Source organism: Macrobrachium rosenbergii, chromosome 5 (assembly GCF_040412425.1).
Source record: "Macrobrachium rosenbergii isolate ZJJX-2024 chromosome 5, ASM4041242v1, whole genome shotgun sequence".
Classification (NCBI taxonomy): domain Eukaryota; kingdom Metazoa; phylum Arthropoda; class Malacostraca; order Decapoda; family Palaemonidae; genus Macrobrachium; species Macrobrachium rosenbergii.
This window is the reverse complement of record NC_089745.1, coordinates 16,248,023-16,275,472: the sequence shown is the minus strand read 5'-3', so window position 1 is coordinate 16,275,472 and position 27,450 is coordinate 16,248,023. Positions and strand designations below refer to the sequence as shown.

At 34.7% G+C, this 27,450-nt stretch overlaps 1 protein-coding gene across 2 annotated transcripts in view; it reads right to left on the bottom strand.

Annotated features, from left to right (window-relative positions):
* LOC136838534 (neurotrophin 1-like) overlaps nt 1-26,289 on the bottom strand; it is a 68,962-nt gene extending 42,673 nt beyond the window's left edge. For both annotated transcript variants that reach the window (XM_067103633.1, XM_067103634.1), the window contains exon 1: nt 26,020-26,289. The gene's annotated coding sequence lies outside the window, so the exon portion shown is untranslated. The remainder of the gene's footprint in view (nt 1-26,019) is intronic.
* Nucleotides 26,290-27,450: the final 1,161 nt, after the last annotated feature.

Sequence of the window (27,450 nt, the reverse complement as noted above, 5' to 3'; positions counted from 1 at the left end):
AAATTAATTAGAATGGTAAGTTACTTATTTAACAAGACCATCTTAAGGAATACGGTAATCGCAACCTACCTTTCAAAATCCCTCAGAAGTATCAGGATTCTAAGACAAATTACTGATAAACGACAAATTAAACAAGCAACCAAACTATGATAATTTACACACAAACAAAACGGGATTTGTTTTGGGTGTTTTGAATAAAGAAGAACAAGTCAATTATTTTACACATACATACATACATACACATATGTACACATATATATATATATATATATATATATACATTATATATATATATATATATATATATATATATATATATATATATATATATATATATATATATATATATATATACATACATATACTAGATCAATTCTTTCCAATCACTTCAATTTCTAATAGGAGAGAGTCTGCGTTTTAAATTTCTGGCTGGGCCGTTTTGTGAAAATTTACCGGATTATTTTTGGAATCCTTTGATTTTACTTTATTTAGTGCAACGACTTTATATTGGAGAATTTATTATATTAAGAAAATAATGCTTTATGGTAGCAGTCATTTTCATTATTACTTATTTAGCAAAACCATCTTGAGGAATACGGTAATCGCAACCTACCTTTCAAAATCCCTCAGAAGTATCAGGATTCTAAGACAAATTACTGATAAAAGACGAATTAAACAAGCAACCAAACTATGATAATTTACACACAAACAATACGGGATTTGTTTTGGGTGTTTTGAATAAAAAAGAAGAACAAGAGTCAGTTATTTTACACATACATACATATATACACACATGTACACAAATATATATATATATATATATATATATATATATATATATATATATATACTAGATCAATTCTTTCCAATCACTTCAATTTCTAATAGGAGAGAGTCTGCGTTTTAAATTTCTGGCTGGGCCGTTTTGTGAAAATTTACCGGATTATTTTTGGAATCTTTTGATTATACTTTATTTAGTGCAACGACTTTATATTGGAGAATTTTTTATATTAAGAAAATAATGCTTTATGGTAGCAGTCATTTTCATTATTATTATTATTATTATTATTATTATTATTATTATTATTATTATTATTGAAGACTATAAAGAAAATTCACGTTCTGTTAAAGATGAGGGTGAAATAAGACCATTTTTTCTTGTGTACAAATCTCGGTATATTGTTAAAAACACATTTTAAATTCTTGAGATTTAAGAGGCCTACTGTCGTCATCTTCAGAGGGAACAAACTCCTCCTCCTTCTCCCCCTTCTGTCCCCACCCCCCCTTCCCTCATTGAGTAGCAAATGGTCAGCGTAACGGCAACGAACCAGACTGGGCAAGTAGTCAGAAGTTCAAGCAGGAACTTGATATAAATAACCCGTCCAGATGGAAATTCTGATCTAGTTTCATTCTCTCGGACGATGAGGACAGTAGTTCTAGTCAAGCTTATAGATTTTTTGTTGTATTTTTAACAACATACCAAGTTTTACAAAACAGAATGTCTTTTATTATTATTATTATTATTATTATTATTATTAAAATGACATAGGTACTGCCGTATGAGGCAAGCAAAAAACCATGGAGTTGATTAGAAAGATTTTTTTAGAACAAAGTTTAAAAATGTAAATAAAACCGATTAAAGAGAGGGCGATAACAAAATTAAAAATAGATAAAACCAACAAAAAGTAATAATTATATCAAGCTAGAGCACAGGTTCAAAGACTGCGAATGATATTGGAAGTAACTCATGTCTATGGTAGAGAGTAATATTCAAGCAATTTAAAAAAAAGTAAAAAAATGCGCCAAAGTTTCTTCGGCGCAATCGAGTTTTCTGTACAGCGTATAAACAATGCCACCGAAAATAGATCAATCTTTCAGTGGTCTCGGTATAATGCTGTATGAGCCGCGGCCGCTGAAACTTTAACCACGGTCCCGTGGTGGCCTGACCTATATCAATGTCAGCACGGTTATGGCTAAATTTAACCTTAAATAAAATAAAAACTTCTGAGGCTAGATGGCTGCAATTTGTTATGTTTGATGATGGGAGGATGGATGATCAACATACCAATTTGCAGCCCTCTAGCCTCAGTAGTTTTTAAGATCTGAGGGGCGGACAAAAAAAAGTGCGGATGGCCAGACAAAGCTGGCACAATAGTTTTCTTTTACAGAAAACTAAAAGTGGAGCATGTGACAATAATATCATCACCCAAAAATGGCTTTTATAAAGGGATTTTTCTTGCAATCAGCAGAGAACTTCTCACAGAGGGAAAGTTAGAAATTGATTTCAGGGTTTTTAAGTAAAAATAGGGCAAGGAGCTGGGAATGGCCACACCTTTGACTGGGGAATTTTTGGGAATGATACATGGTATATGTGGCTAGTAAATTCTCTCTCTCTCTCTCTCTCTCTCTCTCTCTCTCTCTCTCTACATGTATGATTATATATATATATATGTGTGTGTTATGTATAATGTTTATATTAATAAACTTTCGAGCGTATAGGCGAGCAGAAACACACACACACACACACACATATATATATATATATATATATATATATATATATATATATATATATATATATATATATATATATATATATATATATATATATATATATACATATATATATATATTGTAATTATTATGAAGATAAACCCCAATTCAAACGGAACAAGCCTACAGCGGCTATTGACTTGAAATTCAAGCTTCCAAAGAAAATGTTGTTCATTTGAAAGATGATGATAATAGGAAATACAGAAGGAAGAGATCAGTTATTAGAAAAAAAGATAAAACTATCAGATTAACAAACAAACAGATAAATATATAAACAAATTATCTAAATACAAGGTGAACCGTTTTTGGGTAGTAATGCATCACATCTTGAACTCCTGAGGTTCTAATTGCACAACAACCTCACAGGGAAGATTGTGAGAGAGAGAGAGAGAGAGAGAGAGATTGACTTAAAGAACAAGTGCTTGCATTTACAAAGGAATTTTATTTTTATAGTCCAGCAATCTAATTAAATACGCCGCTACAACCTGAAAAGAACAAGCGCTCGCATTTACGGCTTTTACACAAGTATTTTATTCTTATAATTCAGCACACTAAATATGCAACTATAACAGAGCTTAATATACATCGTTTTCATTATTTCTTGTTAAGTTTGTCGGGTCTACTGACACCATGAAACTGTTCAACCGCCGACTGCATATCAAAAACGGTATTTAAATTGCTTCTGGGCGATAGCTGTTGTTCTACAGTTATCAAGCCATTACACCTGTACCTTGCGCATGATAATCCAGCGTTAATCAGATTTACCTACTGACACAGTCGCTCCAGCAACAGCAGTGTGTGTGTGTGTGTGTGTGTGTGTGTGTGCGTGTAGGTAATATATATGTGTATATATATATATATATATATATATATATATATATATATATATATATATATATACATTATATATATATATATATATTATATATATATATATATATATGCATATCTTTCTTTGAAATCTTGTTATTCATATCATGTAAAGAGATTGGGACATGCGACCATAACTTGGGTATAAAGTTCATCTTCAAGAAACTGATGAAATTGGAAAAATATTAAAATGAGGGTGATGATGCAAAGTAGTAGAGCAGACAGTCGATTTGTCAGCGTATTAAGCACTTCAATAGAAAATGCATTCTTTCTGGTAATCAAGTTAAATTGAAGTCAAACGTGTAAGAATCTCATTCGCTTATCATCTAATTTCATATCATATCCAATGCAGGACACTATCAAAAGAACGAGTTTCCCAATACAACCAGAGTATCACAGTATATACAGTGACATCTAACCTATGGCAGTAAATGGCTTTTATTGTCGCCACTGACCTACTATTACCAAGTCGAGGGGAAATCTCCGATAGCCTCAGAGCGGTTGGGTCCTCTTTCCACCGACAGATGTCACCGTTGGCAACCCAACGAAACCACCTGCTGTTGCTGGTTTACCGAACTCGGGAGAAAGGAAAAGAAAAACATCCGCTTGTTTGCATGCATGCATGCAAATACGCAATGCAATCAGGTCCTAATTATAGAAAGAGGGATTCGGGCCATCTGCAGACATTTTCCCAGAGCCGAGAGCGAAGACTGGCGCGGAGGAACAGACAGTTGGTGGAGACGGATCTCCCAGGGATATGAAAGAGAAAGAAGTCCAGTATAGCCAGCATGCGGCATCCAAAATTAGTCATTTTCACTTAGAACCAATTATGTTGTCACTCAGCTTCTTACTATTTTAAAAGTTAATCTTGTGGTTTCTGTGTAACAACATTTGCATAGGATTATTTTTAGCACCGATCTCTCCGATTGTATATGTACATACATACATATACATACATACATACATATATATATATATATTATATACAAAATATATATGTACATATTCATACATATGTGTATATATATACTTGTATCTGGTAAAGTTGGACAAGTGATAAATGAACAACATATCAGTTAAGTGATATGTAGATTTTATACGAAATTAAAATAATAAAAATGCAAATCTATGGGACACTGAAAGGAAAATTAATCAAATACAGGTAGAATATTTTCAAGATAATATATATATATATATATATATATATATATATATATATATATATATATATATATATATATATATCAAAGATGGACTTTTTAATCTTAAGCAAAAATAAATTCCTAAGTAAAGTGGATTTTATTTGAGAAATTCAACGCAAACAAAAAATGCTAAGCACAAATAAATTCATTGTCTCATACATCACGGCTTCAGGATATGAACAATGAGAATAAACTGGTTCTATCTGATATTAAATCTGATGTTAATTTAACTCTCTTCCCAAACGACTCTCGAAGGAAAGATACATAATTGTGTGGCACTTCTGAAGAGTACACAAAGCGAAGAGTACGGGCATGGTCCTGGGCCATAACTAAGTTTTACGGACTTTGCTACAAAGTTAATGAGTTAATCATTCTACTGAACTGAACATAGAATTTCGGCCAAAGGCCAAGCACTGGGACCTATGAGTTCATTCAGGGCTGAAATGGAAATTGACAGTAAAAGTCTGAAAGGTGTAACAGGAGGAAAACCTAGCAGTTGCACTCTGAACCAACTGTCAGGAGAGGGTGGAAAGTAAGATGGAAGACAGAGAATATGAACGGAGGTACAGTAAAAGGAACGAAAGGGGTTGCGGCTAGGGGCCTAAGGCATGCTGCAAAGAAGCTCAAGTAATGCCTCCATGCACCCCCTACGGGGGTTAACCATTCTATTGACACGTTATAAGGAGCACGAACATGGCAATGGGCCGTAACTAAGCAGTTTTACGTGCTTGGCTACAAAGCTAATGAGTCAACCAATCTATTGACACGTTATTAACGAATAAGAACATGGTAATGGGCCGTAACTAAGCAGTTTTACGGACTTTGCTACAAGGTTAATGAGTTAACCATTCTGCTGACATATTACTGACAAGGTAGCCCAGACAAGGAAGTTATTTCTACGGATGTCACAATGAAAGACAATGATGTGTGAAATGAAAGTTCAAGGTATGAAAGAATATATGGCTCTGATGAATGTAAAGCTAGCATAAGTGATTTTTAAAAAATGAAAAATATATCATTATGAAAAGTTATTTCTTTTGTATCACAGAAAAGGCTTGGAAGATGAACAGTACGATCAATCATGAAACTGATGATTTCCCATAGGATGTTTAGGCAGAGTAATTATATCAAATTGTACCGGACTGGGAACACACAGGCTTTGCAGAGAGGGAATTCTGTACCAAAACATCGGGTGAATTAAGAGACCTGAAAGGTTTTTATCTTCATTTTCTATGAATGCAACTTGAGTTTTCATCTTTACTCGCTTCTTTAGACACTGAGAATGAATATATTTATATATTTGAAATAATTTATATACATATATATATATATATATATATATATATATATATATATATATATATATATATATGAAAGGAGTAATAAAATTGTTACAAAGTGACACCTCTTGGATTACCAATCAAAAACATTCAGCTCTATACAGGGCCACTCATCTCAATCTCATACATATATACATATATATAAAACAATATATATATATATATATATACATACTGTATATACATATATATAATGACGAAAAAGTCAAATAATTAAAATTCCGAGTTAAAATTGACAATAATCACGATGACAGCACAGGTTTTCGATAACGAAACTCGAAAATTCATTCACTTCATATTCTCCCTTGAAAACCAAAACCAACGAGGTCTCATATCACTCGTTATGTCGAACTCGCCAACAGCAGCAATCCAGCACTTGAAGAGACTGACCTACATGGAACCACGAACTCCTGACCAATGCGATGATATCTTCCAGCTCACCGATGATCAATACGTTCTCGGACCGCAGAGGAATCGTTAGCTCCCTCTAAATTAAGGGAGACCAAACTCCGGATTAAAGAGAAGTTTTGCGCGAACTTGAATTTTCTACAAAAGAGTAAATCGTCTTCCGCTTCAGTGGAGAGGAATGGCCTAGCATATAAAGTGAAGAGTTTCATACTGACGACGATATGATGGATTCAAATAGTAAGCCGCTACCCTTAAGATTCCATGACTTATAAAGGAAAATTCATCAAAACTCAGCCCTAATCATTTTTCAACTATGTAATCAGTGACATGAAAAATAAAAAACCCACTCAAAGCTTTACTACATACATTATATATATATATATATATATATATATGGAGGAAAATTCATCAACACTCAGCCTAATAATTTTTCAACTATAGGCGATAATCAGTGACAAGAATAACAAATATAAAACCCACTCAAAGTTTTATTTATATATATATATATATATATATATATATATATATATATATATATATATATATATATATATATATATATATATATATATATATATATATATATATATATATATATATATATATATATATACAAATAATATGTATATATAATTATATATAAATAATTTCTTATACAGAATAAGAATTTTAAAAATGTATCATTGTGACCGCATTTTTATCCTCATAAAACCGGAGAATACACTCGAAGTTTTTAAATAAATAACCTGCAGGCTTACTCAAATCACCAACAACCAAACTGCACGCAGAGAGCCACGGCAAGCCCAAATACCGAAGCATTTTATAGGCGTCCCATAGACTCACATTATAGGAGCCCATACCACAGACTTACAAAACCGCAGCAGCTCGCCTCATTTTTCTGGCGTGCGTCTGAGCCACGAATGCACCTGACCCGAATATCTGATCCACTCCACTTCGCCTCCAAATTGGCCTTGCTATTTATAAGTCTTTCATTAAAGGCAATTAACGCAGTTCCCAAGTGTCATTACGGATTAAGTGGAACAGCCCCGCTACCACCCACCGTATTCCGCTTTCTTTCAGACCCTCAACTGAGAAGCGAGATTGAGCTCGATGCTCCAATACTTAATTGTTCCCTGGTGAACTTTTCCGCTCCATTAGTAAGTATACGAGGTGTGAATAGAAGTAAGTGTTTGATGACTCAAATAAATCCATTTAGAGCTTCGATACTTACAACGCCGTCACTAAGTCTTACCCACGAAGCAAAATGCATTCAGTGAGATCTCAGAAAAATGGAATGAACGCTATTGAACGAAACTTGGGTTATAAGAACACTAAACGCACCGGGAAATAAAAATGACATGCAACGCACTAATTCCGGGTTGTATAGCCGCGTCCCCGGTGAGTATTGTAGCACGTAAAACAAGACATGGCGCTTGGAAGACACCTACCATCATTGCGCATCGTTAACCTCAGGACTGAAATCATCAGGATCACCCTCCATCGCAATTGCAGTATTTTGTCATCCAGGATTTTAAAGCACTATGAACACTGGGTTGCGAGTGTCTGTGTAGCACTGAAATTCAGATTTACCGGGTTAAGCCCTTTGTTAAATGCAAAGACTGGGAAATTAACTTCTAATTTTCATTTTCTTTGAACATAACTGAATGTTCATCTTTACTCGCTTCATTGTAATAGTGTAGTCCACAATTTGTTATTGTTTAGACCATGAGAATATATACATATATATATATATATATATATATATATATATATATATATATATATATATATATATATATATATATATATATATATATATATATATATATATATATATATATATATATATATATATATATATATATATATATATATATATATATATATGTATATATATATATATATATATATATATATATATATATATATATATATATATATATATATATATATATATATATATATATATATATATATATATATATATAATGTATACACACACACACACACATATATATATATATATATATGATCCACTGCAATTACAATATCTTGTCATCCAGGGATTTTACAGCACTATGAACACTGGATTGCGTAACAGTGAAACTCGGATTTGCCAAATGTTTTTGTACGAGGCAGATGGGGATTCAGGAAAATCTTCAAGCATTACAAACAGAAGGAGACTCATTATGTGCTGGTTGCATCATCGCCTGCCATGCCGTGCGAATCGCGACTCATCGAACCTCTGTGAAATTCCGCTACCCGCGTCTTCCCGTTCTTTGGCTTCCACAAATCTCCACTCGTCGCCAGCCTCGCGTCTCACAACTTTCATCCAAGTAGGCCTGGCTTTTACAGCTCTGCTGCTGACACTTCCACGTATACTAACTTTGGTGGTTATGGTATTAAGGAAAGATGACGAACTATCCTGTAGCTTCATGAGGATAAAGAAACAGGTTACCTCCGACTATGAACTATTCACAGAATGATAACAGTATGCTAAAAAACGGCATAAAAAACAAAGCACTGCAATCATCATCATTCTGTTATCATTAAATGATACATTTTCTACTGTCCTGTACTCAATCATTCATTCTTTATTCACGTGAATCATGGATTGAATTGAATTGAATATAGAATGTAGGCCAAATGCCCAGCACTGGGACCTATGAGGTCATTCAGCGCTGTAATGGAAATTGAGAGTAAACGGGTTAAAAGGTGTAATAGGAGTAAAACCTCGCAGATGCACCATGAATCAATTGTTAGGAGAGGGTGGAAAGTAAGATGGAAGAAAGAGAATATGAAAGGAGGTACAGTAAAAGGAATGAAAGGGGTTGCAGCTAGGGGCCGAGGGCACGCTGCAAAGACCCTTAAGCAATGCCTACAGTGCGCCACATGAGGTGCACTGACAGCACTACCCCCTACGGGGGAAAATCATGGATTGACTTCTTGGTGCAAACCGTTCGAAAGAGGATCATTTTTCAGTTCTGAACTATCAAATATGTTCACACAAAGTTACAGTTGTCTAAGAAACATAATGGCATATATCGCGTCGTTAATAAAGAATTGGATACTCTATTCAATAACAAAATTACATCTCAGGAAACACCAAGCATAGAAATAAGTGGCTTAGAAAACGCTGACCAAAGAGAAACAACCAGATCCTTTATTACAAATAGAATGGTTAAGGGCTGTACTACATTCGAAAGTATGCAGCACAGAATTATAACTGGAGAACAAATCAAAATGAAAGTGTTGGAACTTTCATAGAAACAAGATGAATAAGTCTTTTCGTCTTTTCGTTTCGAGATCAAAAGAACCTTCAGAGGAAACATGTACCAGTGCTGTAGTGCATAATTAAAGAATACATACACGATAGCCACGTTAAATAAGTCTAATCCTTCGGGCCAGCCCTAGGAGAGTTGTTAATCAGCTCAGTGGTCTGGTAAAACTAAGCTATACTTAACTTTAAGTTGAATGTACTTTTCATTCCTGATCCGAAACTACAGTTTAGACAAGCTTAAATCTGTACTACACAAGGAAGCTTTCACTCGACTTTGCCATTTTTTCCCACTAGTTTTAAATAAGATTATCAAACTAACAGAACAGAGTAAAGACTTTAGGGTACGGGCCAAGCACTAGGACCTACGAAGTCATTCAGCGCTGAAAAGGAAACTGATATTAAATAGGTTTGAAAGCTGTAACGGGACGAAAACCTCGCGGTTCCATTATGAAACAACTGTTAGGAGAGGGTGGAAAGTAAGCTGGAAGAAAAAGAACATGAACGAAGGTACAGTAAAAGGAATGAAAGGGGTTGCAGCAGCTAGGGGCCGAAGGGACGATGCAAAGAGCCTTAAGTAATACCTACAGAGCACCGCATGAGGTACACTGAAGGCACTAACCCCCTAAGGGGGTTTATCAAATGATCCCAATCCTATCTTCAGTATTTCATAATTATCTCCTTTGGGGGAAGGGATAACCGAACAGCCCAGTTGTGAATAAAATTTCATTTCATTCACACAAGGATGCTTTATGCAAAGTTCGGTTGAAATTGAGCCAGTGGTCCTGGAGAAGTCGAAAACGTGAATTACTATCACCAAACACAAGTGTTATCAATAATATATATAATAATATATATACACATATATATAATACATATGCTTATTTATATACATATATATACACATATATACACACACACATATATATATATATATAATTATATATATATACAGGCAGAAAATATATAATTGCAACACAAAGCTAAAATGATCTCAATCAAAGAACACTCAGTGGTTAGAGGACTTCCAACTCCTGGAAGCTAAAAATGATCTCAATCAAATGCTCACCTCAGTGGTTAGAGGACTAATACAAAGTCGTAGAAATTCAATGTATATATATAAATACTAGCAATACACTACACACGAACTCACAGACGGTTGGAAACCTAGTATTTGCACCTGAGAGGTGTTCTGTGGGCGGAGTCCTACCCTCATTAGTGACATCTCAACTTTTACAAATCCGTAGGGAGCCTGCTTCCCCCCCACTTTTTTTTTTTTTTTGTCTGTCAGCTACATTCCTTAAAATTTAAACTTCTTGTATACTTCTTTGGAAAATAATGGATCAAGTTTATACGTGACCTCACTGTTATTCATGTTCTTAGAGAAGCTTTCTTTTATAACACTAGACTCAATGTTGCACTGGGAAAGAAACATCGTTGAGCCTAATTTTATAAATTAGATTAGAATGTAGAAATTTTGGCCAAAGGCCAAGCACTGGGCGGCCCTATGAGGTCAATCAGCGCTAAAAGGGAAATTGACCGTAAGAAGGTGAAAGGTGTAACAGGAGGAAAACCCTGCAGTTGCACTATGAATCAATTGTTAGGAGAGGGTGGAAAGTAAGACGGAAGAAAGAAAATATGAACAGATGTACAGTAAAAGGAATGAAAGGAGTTGCAGCTAGGGGCCGAAGGGACGCTGCAAAGAATCTTAAGTAATGCCTACAGAGCACCGCATGAGGTGCACTGATGGCACTCCCCTACGGAGCTAGTTTTATAAAAGGAAGTTATTCTCACAACATGAATATCAGCCAAGGCATGTATAAACTTGATCCATTAATTTCCAAAGAAATATGAAAGGAGTTTCAATCTTGAGGAATGTAGTTGAGAGACGGTTCCCAACGCATTGGTAAAGTTGACCTGTCACTAATGAGGGTAGGATTCAGTCTATAATACACGTGTCCGAAGTGAATACTCGTTTCCTACCGTCTGAATGTTCTTATATAGTCTTGGTGGCATATTCATGTTGAAGATCTACCAATTTGTATCAGTCCTCTGAAGATGGCCTGGCAATAAAGCAGACACCGGTCAGGATTTACAACCATTTCGAAATTCTTCCCTTTGGCGTCTGATATATAAAAATCACGCATCAAGTGTAACTGCATATATATATATATATATATATATATATATATATATATATATATATATATATATATATATATATATATATATATATATATATATATATATATTATATATATATATATATATATATATATATATATATATATATATATATATATACATATATATATACATATATATATATATACTGTATGCATGGCAATATGCACTTAGTCTATCCATTTATCTATAATTAATATATATATATATATATATATATATATATATAAATATATATATATATATATATATATATATATATATATATATATATATATATATATATATATATATATATATATATATATATATAGACTGTACGCATGGTAATATGCACTCATATAGGCTACTTAGGTACTTATTTTTATGTCTAATACGGGTACAGTACTCAGCCTTCTTGGCAATGAACAGGAGACGTTAGAAAAACCGATGATTTTTCGTTTACCAACAATATTCTCAGGGCTTGAAGTAAACACATTCTGAATCATGTACATTTAAAAATCATGTACAATTAACAACATGTTCAATAAACTTTATAACATCCCCTACGATACTGAGCAAATCGGCTCACAGTTTACAAAATCCCAAACTCGTCGATCTGGCTGACATAATTACAGTTTCATTAAGATTAATGAGACGCTGAAGAAATCTGTAATTCTTGACGTTACGACGCTTTCTGTCACAGAAATCAAATAAGATGCTCGTTGCGAGATTGTAATACCAAGAATAGATGATAATGAGTTAGTTGTCAGAAATTAGAACTTGCAAAGACCAGTGAAAGGTCTTCGGACTGACTAATGCTGGTCCGTTGGTATAGTGGTCAGTATCGCGGCATGCCACTCAGATGTCGCGGGTTCGCGGCTCCCCCAGGGCGATGAAAAATCACTGGCTCTGTATCATAATCAGTTACCGCTGGAGTGTGGGGTCTGCGGTGGGAGGTTGAAACCAACATTCTTTGGAAGCTTGAATTTCAAGGCAATGGCCCCTGTGTGCTTGTGAATAGGTTTCACCTACTGAAAAATAATCATTGTGAGGAGGAGAAAGTCTACAGGGAACGTGAGTCGAACGAGGCGATGGGAGGAGGTGAATGGTAGAAAAAGTGATAGGTGCTGAATCACGCAGGTATTTAAGAGTAATAATAAAGAATCAAGAAGAAAAAACGGTAGTCACAAGGAAGATAGGCTAAAACTAGTGGTGAAAATCTATAAAGGTGCCTTCCAGTACCTCTTTCGAACCACCCATCCAGGACTTGGATGGACTTCTCCTCAAACACCCCACTACTTTCGAGTCATACTCGTACACTTCAACAACTTGTCTTCCTTCATGCGTTCCGGGTGGCCAGACTGTATCAAGTCACTGTAATTCATCCTTCACCTACCTTCACATTTTTTCTACTTCTGTATTTCTGATGCCATTGTACTGGAAAAACATTTCATCTCTACAGCTTCCACTATTTTTTTCTTTCATTCACAATCAACATCTACGCTGTACTACTATCAAGGAAAAGTTAGCTCAACAATCACCTCGTAGTTTCTACCCCTGGATTCACTAGTGGATCCAGAATAAATTCATGGGGGCACCAATTTTCATATTATACATACATATACACACATACATATAGATACACACACACACACACATATATATATATATATATATATATATACATATATATATATATATATATATATATATATATATATATATATATATATATATATATATATATATAATGTGTGCGTGTATGTCTGTGTTTATATATGTGTACATATATACGTATATAAAATTTTTCTCAAAATTTTATTATTTCTATAATAGATTTGTTATTTTTTTCCGATTTTTATATTTCTCATTTATGTTATCTAAATTTTCAATATTATTTTGCCATTTTTTACATGAGGGGGCACGTGCCCAGGTACCCACCCCCGCGGGATCCGCTAGTGCCTGGGTTCCCTGGGCACTCCATGCTTCATCCCGTTTTTTACAGACATCTTGCTGCATTCCTTGCTTCACTTATTCTGAGACTCTCCCCCTCTCTCATACTACCATCGTCTTATATACTCGCTCCCATTTTATGAATCTGCAGCTTCCAATCTTCTACCACTTATACATTCATTGCTTCATTGTCCTTACTTCACATTTGCTCTCAACTTCCCACCTTTGCAATCACTTTCAAACTTTGCCACCAGTGTCTGCAATTTCTATTCACTATCCCCAATCAGACTGTCATCTGCAAATGTTACACAAACCAGTTTTGTGCCTCCATCTATAACACAACCATATCCTAGCCACATTTTACACTAAACCAGTCACCCCCACATCTACATATTCTAACACCCTCTACCACACACCCTCAAGTATTTTAACATTTACATCAATTCTATCATAAGCTTTTTCTAGTCCACGTAAGCCACATTCAGCTTTTCCCTTTACTTTCAAACTTCTCTCATAACTATTTTATAACAGACATTTGATCCTAACCTCTTCCTTGTCTCAGTCCTACTGTTTTTCCATTATCAATCCTTCTGTCACCTATGTTACTTTCTTAGTATCCTTTCACACACCTTCCTTGGTATGCTAACATTTTTAAGTCCTACATATCTTATAGTTCCCTCTATCCTTTACCTATACACGAAGGCACAATTATTCTTCCCAAATATTCCTTTGAGACCTTTTCCTTATCCAAACATACCTTATAAACCCTGGTAAACCACTCTCCCACACTTTTGTTATTGTACCGTAGCATTTCACTGGTAATCCCACTGAGTCTTATTTCCAAATTATACTTACAAATATTGTTCTTTGGAAACCAAGCATTCTAAAAAATCAAGCCTCTTTTCAAAAAATTTCCACCTGATTCTTCATTCTCAGTTACTCAAGGAACTCTTCATCTGCCTACAATGATATCGCTTTCTAGTTAAATCACCTAGCACAGCCACACTTTCGTACTTCCCAAATCCATCTAAGCAAATATTCAGACTTCCAAAATCAAAGACTTTCCCTCTCACTCCCTTCCAGTTCTTCCCCGCATACACACTCCCTATTGTAGCTGTTTCTGTGACACTCAATTTTACCCACACAATCTTTGACCTAAAACTTGTATTTTTTTTAGCCTGCTCCCGGGATATATTTAACAACACAACTGTTCAAGCTCCACCTAGCCACAGTCACACATTCCTTCAAACACTGCCCAGAACCTTTGTCTCAGTGTTAAAAGCATCTAACTTTCTCTCACTTCAAAAATAAGTTTTCGTGTATTTCTCCTGCTCTGTTCCTTACACAACCATACAGAGAGAGAGAGAGAGAGAGAGAGAGAGAGAGAGAGAGAGAGAGAGAGAGAGAGAGAGAGAGAGAGAGTCAAGTATACCTTAGTTTAACCAGACCACTGAGCTGATTAACAGCTCTCCTAGGGCTGGCCCGAAGGATTAGACTTATTTTACGTGGCTAAGAACCAATTGGTTACCTAGCAAAGGTACAACTTTATTATGGAATCCGAACCACATTATGCCGAGAAATGAATTTCTACCACCAGAAATAAATTCCTCTAATTCTTCATTGGCCGGCCTGAGACTCGAACGCGGGCCCAGCAGAGTACTAGCCGAGAACTAAACCGACCCGTCTAACGAGGAACTGAGAGAGAGAGAGAGAGAGAGAGAGAGAGAGAGAGAGAGAGAGAGAGAGAGAGCAAAACAACCTCGTTCATTGTTAAAAGGGACATTTAAAGAACTCGCACAAAAAATTATGACAAATTTGCAGAAATTATGAAATAATGCCACAGCTATAGAACACCAGCCATTTGGTATAATAGGTCTACAAATGAAGACCCTTCCTTAAGGAGTATTCCCTATCAGTGATTACATTAAACGGCACAATGGAGAAATACTCTTCTCAAACCTGTATTTGAGGCCATCATTTCAATTACCAGGATGATTCTAATTAAATGGAAGGAGTTATTACAACGACCTAATGGCTTACTGTAAGTGTTTGATTTTATGGAGATGGCAGATTTCCAGCAGGTGCGACCAACCTGAAATTCAAGCTGTCGACAGTTTGATTTACACTGGGAGAGGAAGGCTTTCCAGATAGGCTATGTCCAGACTGAGATAAATGATTTAAAAATAATGAAGCCGTTACCCAATTGGTCAGTCATCACATATGAGAATAGCAGGTGACTGAAAGTAGGAGAAAAATGACGCCAGTCTAATCAGCCACAGAACATGATTCTGCCTGACGTCCACAAACTTGATAACTGCAAACAGCACACAATTATTTTCGCACCATGCTTGATATTATTATAACTGTATTCTCTCGTGCTGCAACTAAACTCATTTATTGTAAACGCTTTTTTTTTTTTTTTTTGCATTCAGCGATGCTTCGAATAATGGTGTCCGTAAATCTGTGGAATCCGCAAAATGCAGAAAGCGCGGAATTAACAGCTTTCGGTCTGGCACAGGCAACGGAGCGAAAAAAAAAAATTAGGTCGAAATATATTGTATTCAAGTAATACTTTTAAAAAAGTGTTAAGTGTTACGGAATTCACTCATGCATAATTAGCGAGCATGCTCTATAAATTCTACCAAAGACAAGACAAGAGCTGACAAAGAACAACCAAAACAATTGTTTTTAAGTTCCATTTCATGGAGCCATCTGGACCACATTGGCCTAAATCCTGTACTACAGTCTCAAGTATGGCCAGTCTTGATATAGCCTCTATTTTTACAAATATTCTACTGAAGGAAATGCAAATATTCTTAACTATTATTATATAATATTATGAAGAACATGAGTCGCCTTCTGGACTAGACAAATGAGACTTGTCACATCTGTTACAATTCGTTAATCACGTCAAAATAACCAAATGCTTTCAACCACTTTTTCAGGGATTTCATTTGTCTCGTGACTCTTAAAAGTCTAGTCGCAGGAAAATGTGTCAATTTTTGACTGCTAACAATCCAAAAATGAGGGTACATGTATAAAAAGCATTAATGTATGATCAAAATGAAACCCCAGAAGTTTGGCATCCTAGTTGTACAAATTTAACGGTATATGAATGCAGAAAAATACAGCCTACAACCTTTCCTCTGATTTTCAACATTGCTTCTGTCTGCCATATGAGAAAGATTTTAAAAGGAAATTTTCGCCTAATAGCACAAGTATAATTTTTTTTTAAATATTACAAGGAATGCTTACATTTAGATCGCCTCTGATCAATTTTCAATTTGTATATATGTAGTTCCATTTACAGTACAGTAGTTAGTGAGTAGAGGCATATTCCTGTTGTTCTTAATACAAGTGAACCCTTTTATAAGTAATCGCTTAGTGCTTTGTGATATGTAGGATTAGTTAAACAACGAAATTCCTGAGTTCGAGACCAAATTTTTCTAAGTTGCAAGGTAATGAGTCTACCGCTGAAACAGAGGTTATTCTTTCTCTTGACAAGATTCTATCATATGTTGTTTCTGCACAAACAGACTAAACTAGTTCATCTTAGAACTGCTTATAAAGAAAAGGAGTAAAAACATATTAATGAATCGTAGTTTTTTAAAACTATCTATCGAATAATTTTTAATTATTTTTGTATTTTCTAATTTTCCTATCATTATAGGCCTACACTGATTTTTTCTTAACTTTTCCCCGGACGTTTTTTGTTTAACATTTAGCTATATCGTATTTCAGTTTGTGAGTAGTTCGTTTATTTGACATTTAGCAGAGCAACAATTAGGCCCTTTTCTGCATAATATTTTAGTCCTTAACTTTAATGTTCAACCAAGTTTTCCAAATTCTGTCAAAACATAAGACTTAGGTTATCATTTAACATCAAAATGATGTTTCCAATTAGCTGCCCTATAACAGTTATGGATTCTCAGTACTGGTTAAATAGTACCCATTTCGTCCTAATACTGTAGTACAACTACAATCTCTCTCTCTCTCTCTCTCTCTCTCTCTCTCTCTCTCTCTCTCACTCTATACACTATACACACACGATATAGGCTAAATATATATATATATATATATATATATATATATATATATATATATATATATTATATATATATGTATGTGTGTGTGTGTGTGTATATATATATATGTATATGTATGTATGTATGTATATATATATATATATATATATATATATATATATATATATATAGAGAGAGAGAGAGAGAGAGAGAGAGAGAGAGAGAGAATCAGCACGTGAGCAAAATATAATAGGATATTGCATGAGTTGCATAAAAATCAGATCGCTTTCATAATCGACAACGATGTGTCGTCTGATTTGACATGAATGAATTACTGACTTCTTAAGGGCAAATGGCGTTACCTAACTGAAACGAGCTTCGGATCTACTGTTGGCAGAACACACGTACACAGATATCAAACAACTGAATTTTCAAGAAACCTCAAAACAAGGCTGTCACTGGAGACCAAACTAAATTGTTCAGAGCAGAACGGTTACGGGGGAAATTTTTAACTACTTACAAAAATATCTACGGGATTTAGCGATTTCTAATCAGGCGGGATTAATATCCGACTAATAAACTTCATTGGTAAACTTTACTTGTGCAAAGTTTATCATTCACTACGATGAAAATGCAAATTTAGGTTTCCAGCAAACACCAAATAAGATTATGTATTAGTAATGAACTGCTCAAAAAGGTTACAGCTGCCTTTTACAGGAAGTAAAGGAAAAATTGCCTGAGAAACCACAGACAGATGAGCAAATCATCGTTCACCTTACCAACAGTCTTATTTTATATAAACATTACACATATCACTGACATCATTCCAAATACAAATATAACCTATATATAAACGAAAAACGCAAACACTATACTCAAATAACGTAATTCCCGTTTTAAATCACAGCAAGATAACTTGTATACACCGTGTACACGGTAATCAACACATACTCGTAGAATAGGTTTAATGTGGGTATAATATAAAGTCGTACAAACGATGCAATTTAACATAGTTGACAAGATTTAAGATAACCTATCCGCGCTATAAAGCACAGTTCAAGCTTTATGGTCGTCGATAAATACTTTGTATTTCGTCAGCTCCCAGAAGCCGAATTTAACAAACATGAGACGGAACCGTACTTCCATGATACTATGATTACTTTCCAGCGAAAATGTGGACCTTTTTGTAAATAAGAACGCTTGAATAAAAAAAAACCTATATCAAAAGCAAGGAATGAAAACATTCTACGGCTTCTATTTTGTTGTTGCTATCTCTTTTAACTCCTACCTCTTTAAAATTTTAGGCCTAACAATATACAGACTATATACTAGCGCCCAGCCTGTGACGAAAACAACTGTTCAGGCAAAATTTCAAATATTTCTAAAAATATTAAAGACGAAAAAAAACCCACAGCAGAATAAGGGTCCAAGAATAAAAATAGGTCTAATCACTTCCGTCTCCAATGTCTTCGTGTGCCAGTGATCTAATTACGGACACGGACACAGTAGTTGGTGCCCTATAGTTGTAAGTCAAAGGTGCCCCTACTTCCTACCATATGTGCCACTGTTAACTGTTCTGTTCATCTTTCACTTGCTTGACAGATGGCCTCCAATCAGACCCACAGCAAAGGATCCATTTTTTCTCAGTCAATCTCAACAGTTATCAGGAAGGAGGCTTCCGCCCAACTTCGTCAACGAACCATTTAAGCAACGGACCAGTTGTTACCAGATATAGAATAAAAATGTTGCTTTTTAGGCCATTTTAGGTATTCTTATGTATTTTCGGTTTTAATCAGTGTTTTATTTCCATGAAAAATGCAGGAAAACAAAATCAGAAAAATACACAACCAATTCTGCACCGAGGGGTTACAGGGGTGGATTTTCCCTAAATTTATTAGCATTTCAAAACAATAGACGTTCTGATTTACGTCTAATTATTTCAGTTGCAAGTAATTTCAGTATTTATTTACATAAAGCGGAAAATATTCTTTTCTGTCAGTGATGCTGTGTACAGTATAAATCCATTACTCCTGGCATCCTCCACCAAAATCTGTTAACTTTTAACTCATTTCCAATAAAAGTTGCTAGAGATGTACCAAAAATGGTGTTAATAAAAAAATTTTTTTATCCAATCTCTGCAAGTTTTATTGGAAATGAGTTAAAAGTTAACAGATTTTGGTGGAGGGTGCCAGGAGTAATGGGTTTATACTGTACACTGCATCACTGACAAAAAAGAATATTTTCCGCTTTATGTAAATAAATACTGCATCATAATTTAGGTTTTTCCATTTCCATAAACAGTTCTTTCGTTGTTCAACTCATTTTCATACACCCTGTTCACTGTATATTAATGGCAGCCTGCTAATAGACTAATCCTAATCACACACGAAATGACAACTACAGTGACGCCCCTCACTCCTTTTCCCTCTGTCTCACACACACACACATACAAATACATACATACATACATACATACACACACACACAAGCATAAAAACAAGCATCCTACTACCAGCGGTCATAAGTATATTTGCTCTTTTCTGAAAAATCAGGCACCTGATAAATATGCAAGTCATATTGTTAACCGGCTAACAAAAAACGGTACCTGATGCCGTTTGAAGGCGGCTTTTGAAATAAACATTCTGAGACCAGAGTTATTTCTTAGTCACAATCTTCACTTATCTACTCGGGAAAATATTGACTAAGATATAAAATATTAAAAAGGTGACGAAAGACGACCTTGCCACAGGCAGTGAGTGTAAAAACGTTATTGAAGAGTAATGCTCAACTCTTGCCAAAGGCTAATTAAACGTTATCGTATTTCAGATAACATTTATGATAAAAAGATGACAACGTTTTTGCGGAAAAGTCGCCCACATTACTAAGGCGCTTTGATGCATGGCAGTTATTAAGGTGTACATTGGCCAATCGCCTGAAAATCTGCATTAAAAATCTTTGCACATAAGACTAAACAAAAATTTTTTTAGGGGGGTTACCCATTTACAGCTACCTAGATTAAAGACGAGTCTACAGCAACCCACGGTGTGTGCCTGTGAGCAAACTACACCAATCTTCAACTAACAAAAACCTCGTAAAACTGTTTTTCCTCTCCGGACTCAAATTACAGGTTCATGATATAACAGTATTACGGCAAACATGACAACGCACCGTCATTCTTTAAACAAAAGTGCTCCTAATGCTCACCTGACATCCATAAGTAGCTTTGGACTATATCGAGTACTCTCTCTCTCTCTCTCTCAGCATATAATAATTTCAATAAAACAATATTAACTTTCATTTCTCACATTCCTGACCCTTAAATAAATACATACAAAACGCATAGGCCATATTTTATATATATATACTGTACTGTATATTATATATATATATATATATATATATATATATATATATAATACACAACACATGTATATATATATATATATATATATATATATATATATATATATATATATATATATATATATATATATATATATATATATTAACTGTGTGCATAAGACAAAGTGATAAACATATTTTGTTCCTTTAGTTTTGCTGGAGTGAATTAAGACCAGGGAAACAGTTAAAGTTGTTTGATGGAGTGATGCCCTTTTATTCTAGTATACTTCTTGTTTAACTGTGGATGCCTCACAATTCTTTTGATAAACTTTGTTTGATTTTTCACGTGATTAATAAAGCTTTTTAAGGGATCACTGTTACCTTTAGAGTACTCAGTCGTAATTCTTATTGTCAAGAGAGTTCAGGTATCTGGCTGAAGTGAGGTACCGGTATATTTTTGAAATCTGTGATTAGTTGTGTAATAACCAGGTACTTGGTACGCATCGTGAGAATATATATAATATAATGTTCATACATAATAGATACCCTAAAAAACTCAGTTTTCATTGTACAGCTGCACTACAACTGTACGGTATTTACTTTTTGTATGTCTATTTTGACTGGTCAAATATATATATATATAATTATATATATATATATATATATATATATATATATATATATATATATATATATATATATATATATATATATATATATGGATGTGTGTGTGTGTTCCAGCATAAATCTAAAATGCATTGAGCAATTTCAACCAAACTTGGCATACATGATTTACTACTGCAAAAAGAATACTGTGGGGGTTAGGCATTGCTAGCACTAAAAGGGTTGGAGTTGGGATGGGCTTCCCTGAAACGGGGCTGGTTCTGCCTGTAGACTTAATAACTAAGTAAACTCTACGTGTTTATCATACCTTATTTCGGTATGCATATGATTAATAACTAAGTAAACTCTACGTGTTTATCATACCTTATTTCGGTATGCATATGACTTACTATATGGAAAAGAATATTGTGGGGGTAAGACAGGACTGGCACCATAAGCGGTGAAGTAAAAATAACTGAACACAACAAATTTTAGTGTCTAACCCATACTTTTTGAGGTTGCTGAGATGAATAGTGACACTCCCCATGTCCTTTAAGTCCAAGTTCAGCCCTGATTGGAAGGGGATGTGAGAAAAATAAAATGTAAAAAATGACTGATATTAGTGTCTAATCCATAGTTTTTGAGGTCACTGAGATGAATAGTGACACTCCCAACAGCCTTTAAGTCCAAGTTCATCCCCGATAGGAATGGTTGGTAAGGGGTGAAATATAAAATGTAAAAAATGCTGGGCAATGTAATTTAAGCAACTACCTTAACAGAGAGAGAGAGAGAGAGAGAGAGAGAGAGAGAGAGAGAGAGAGAGAGAGAGAGAGAGAGAGAGTTTACCGGTTGTCATTCAGGTTTCTCCCGGGCAGCGCTGGGTTGGTCAGCTAGTATATATATATATATATATATATATATATATATATATATATATATATATATATATATATATATATATATATATGGTGTGACTTTAACGACCAGTTATATGAAGATGGAGAAAACAACATGTGGCATACATGACCCACAAAAAAAGGTTGTTATGGTATTAATAGTCATGCAGAGTGGTGGTTCCTAAGTTCCATTTCAAGTTTCTAACCTTGGCCCCCACAGACACTCTTCTTTACATAATCTTTTTGTGAACACCTATTCTTTCATCTTACTATCGTTCATTACGTTCAATACTAAATGCTAGTACTAGTGAACCACTTCATCATCATTCACTGCTCCATCTTCCTGACTGTCATTTACCCTGACAACCTTACTCTTCGTCCACATTCACTTTCAATCCTCTTCTCATGCAAACCTTTCAACTCTATAGTCGGAGCAGTTTCTTTTCAATATACCAAGTCATCAACGTAACATCTGTAAGCAACAGCCACTCCACTCTACATACATGGCCCCTTTTCTTATCTCGTGGCTGTACAGCTATAATTCTTAAGTCACCTATATCACCTTCAACTTCATTTAAGGCAACGACTTTTTGTCACGCCATTCCTTTGGAACCTTTCCCTCATCCAGACACACCTTCCACACCGCTGTCAACCACTCAATCCAACTCTCACTATCGTACAGCGGTATATCATGCATGAACCCTTCACCTCCTGGGGCCTTTCCCTCCTTCAGCTTTTTAATGGCCATTCTTACTTCTCAACAGTCACGTCAACGACAAAATGTTATGCGTGTGTATTACACTTGTATTTTATGTTCTTTCATGACGTAAAGCAACACCTCAGAGTTTACAGTCAATTAAGCAATCTTTAAAATTCGAGGAAATCTGATCTAACGTTCTGGAGCACTTGAATGCACTAACAAAATAATCTCATGCCTTCCTCAGAGGCTGGCTAATTTGCATTCCATCTAAAGATATTTCAGTGGTTTAAAGTTACAGGAAAATAATTTCCTCTGTAATTGCACAATATTTATCTTCATTACACCATGAGGAGGAGAAACTAAAGAATAAAACTTGAGCTCCATTTCCTGACGGGAAACATTAGTGTTATTCCAATTATACTGTTCTAGATGTTTATCATATATATGTATATATAATATATACATACAATATATATATATATATATATATATATATATATATATATATATATATTGTACATATATACATATCGGATATTCTTATATACTATTTCACACTAAAAATGTGTGGTGAAAACTTGACAAATAACTTCACAAAGGTATATGCTAGCCACTTCCATCCACTTTATCACTTTTAAGTAATGGAGCCTTAATTTCTAAAATAATCTGAGTAATACACCACTCAGACACATCTGATTCACTGAACAAGGTATTACTTTGTTCGCAACTGCATTTTAAGCAAACAAATGCCAACGCACTTTCAAAAGTTAAACGTAACGGAGTTAGGTATGAATAGCAGAACTCACCTCTCACCTGATATCCGTTAAATCACCAAGAAATGCGCATGTGTAAACATAAGAGGTAATCATTCAACAAGGTAAGCCTTGTTATTTACCGAAATGAACTGTTTACTTTATGGCTCTGATACACGGTATATTTGAGAAGGCAACAGTCGAATGCAATTGACTGCTGAAGATGGGAGCATAAAATCAGTAAGGTCAGTTCTTCTGAAATCTGCATTTCCAGCTATTTAATCAGCAATTTCACCCTAATCACCGAATAGGATTATGAAAATTCTTTGTCCGGAATGAACATCAAGACGCATCCTTCTCAAATGAACTGTAAAAAATCACGTGACCCTTACGCATATCGGCTATAACCATTTTCATCTGCAAACTAAACATCACCCGATTACCAGTTACTCAATATAATAATCACTTAACAATCATGCTGGGGAACACGTCACTGAAACAACACTACTCATACTATATGCACTTTTTTTCTGAAGCGACGGAAAAAAAGGTCGGTATACAGGTGCAATGCCCAGAAAGTAGGTCACGCCAGTAAGACAAACAGTGTCTTGTTTTTTACGTCATCTGTGCTCTGAGGAGAATTCACCAAGCTCTGCACGAGTTGAACTTAATGAACAATAACAGCGTTTGCTGGCTGAGCAAATAATCTAACGATAATAACATTGGTAACGAGACAGTTATTCCAGAGATAGTGAAGCTGGCAGTGGCTGTCTTGAAGAAAATTATGGTCACAAGGAATTGCACCATCAAATAGGCAAGTCGATATATATATATATATATATATATATATATATATATATATATATATATATATATATATATATATATATATTTATATATGGTATTATTTTACTTATGGACATTAACTGCTTTCAACATAAAATATAGGTTTTTCTGTTGCATTATGATGTGATTTGAATGATTTTGAGGTTTATTTCCATCATAAATGAATACTTATCCTTCCCCGGCAAATGATATACTGTATACTTAATTAATAAAAACTTGTCAGAATAATTATACGGCAAAACTGTGTTCACTGATTACAGTTCTGACGTATTGCACAAGTAATTTTATTAATGTATATATCATTTGTAGGGGAAGGATAAGTATTCATTTGCGATGGAAATAAACTCAAATCATTCAAATCACGATATTACTATATTATATGTTGAAGCTAATATCCATAAGTAAATACCATATATATATATATATATATATATATATATATATATATATATATATATATATATATATATATATATATATAGATATATATATTATATATATATTTATATATATATTAATAGATATATAATATATAATAGGGCCTATACAGCTAGACTGACAGCTAACTAGTTACGTGTTAACATATCTCAAACTGGGGGATACATTAATTCAGACCTAAATGATACACATGGAATAAACACTCATTTGACTACAATCTTTTCGTGACAAAACTGGCAAATCTAACTGGCCATAGGCCTACTGGGATAATAACCTAGGCTACCACCTAGCCTATATGGATATCCTCAATTTAAATTTTAAAGAACAAAACGTTGTCCACACAGTTATGCCTTTAATAAAAAAAAAAAAAGGATCACTACTATGAATGCCGGATTGTAATTTTTACCATTAGAAACCAGGCAATGACTCCATACCTTATATAGGGTAACCTACAACTGCAACACATGCTTCATAGGCTAATGACCTTGCCTCACGCCGGTATAAGATTAGTCCGCAATGACGGTCCTAAGTTAAAATAAGAGCTTTCATGGAAATGAATACAAGGTGAACGTGTGTGGATCTCCAAAAAGAAAAATAAACCTGTAAATTGTGACACACATATCATCAAAATCCGATATTTAGGCTTACCTCCTCAGCATTTGATGTTTCCTACAACTGAACTTGGGCGTGTTGTTTAAAAAACAATACAAAATCGCACTTTATTCTGTTAAGTAATGCACTCCAATTGTCATCCGATGTCGAATAAAGACCACTCTGTTTCAAAGTAATAAAATATTATATATATAATTAAGAGACATCAGTTGAATCCGAGTGATCGAAAGCGGCGCGTGGTTCAACGGGAGGTGGGTCTTCGAAACAACCTTTCACAACCGGGTCTCGTACGCTACTGAATTGAGTAGTAGTAGCGGGCTCCCATCTAGTGACTGAGGCACGGATCGTTTCTTGCAACCTCCGGTTTTTCTTGCGCTTCCCCCGGCAGTTTTTACCTTGTAAAGAAGGAAAGTTTAGAACCACTGGCAAGACGCCTCATGTGTTGATACTGACATGCATTAGTATGTTAAATCTTGAAGTTAAAAACACACTGGCTCTCATGAACGACAGTCTTTGTCTTATCCCAAGACCGTCATGGAATTGTTTCAACATTTGATTTCAAGATGCTATTAATAAACAAATATCTCTCAAAAGAGCGAATCGCATCGCTCCCTAAGACGGTAAGTACTGCTATGAGAAACGTATGGCTAAAAGTCATATACGCCTTCGAATAATTATTAACAAAGTAAATAAACAATGATATGGTAAATCGTCGGTCGATGGAAGGAAAAACGTTTGGAATGTACCAGAGGCGTCAATCACCGACTGGATAGAAACATGGAGAAATGATTGACAACTTAAGTTTTGTGTGAAAAGGTGAAACACCTGTTAAGATGATTACCTGAAGGGATGTTCGATTCTGCCAAAAGGCTAACGAGATGGACAAGTCTTCTTGACTAGTGAAATCGTGTATATTTGCTGTATTTTTTCTTACGGGAAAATCGGCAAGGATTGCCGTAAACTGTACGCTTACTTGCACAGTATTTCCTTTTATCACCAGTTCCCCTCTTGTAGGTTTAATAAACATGTTTTCGAAGGTCATTTTAGGAACAGCATACCCTCTCTCTCTCTACTTTTCACACCTCAGTCGTCCACTCCTCGCTCCACAACATCCTAGCCCTCCCTTCTTCGTTAAACTGTTTTGTTTTATTTCCGAAGTTATCAGTTGCTTGTACACTGAGCCTCCCTAAGACCCCTAAGTACATGGCCATTCCAGATAGTCACTTTTCTTTTTCCATATGTCCTAGTGTTTCCAAGGACACTTTTTTAAAATCCAGATTATAATCATACTTTGGGGAAATTTTCAAAGACAGAGTGTACAGAAATTATTTTTGATTTGTGACGGTTACCAAAATTCCAGCTCAAAATGGGACCACTTTCTAGAGGTAAGGATATCAGCATGGGTACTTTACAGAATGTTAACTGATTTCCTGTTCGCATTTTTACAGTTTTCAGTCAATCATGTTT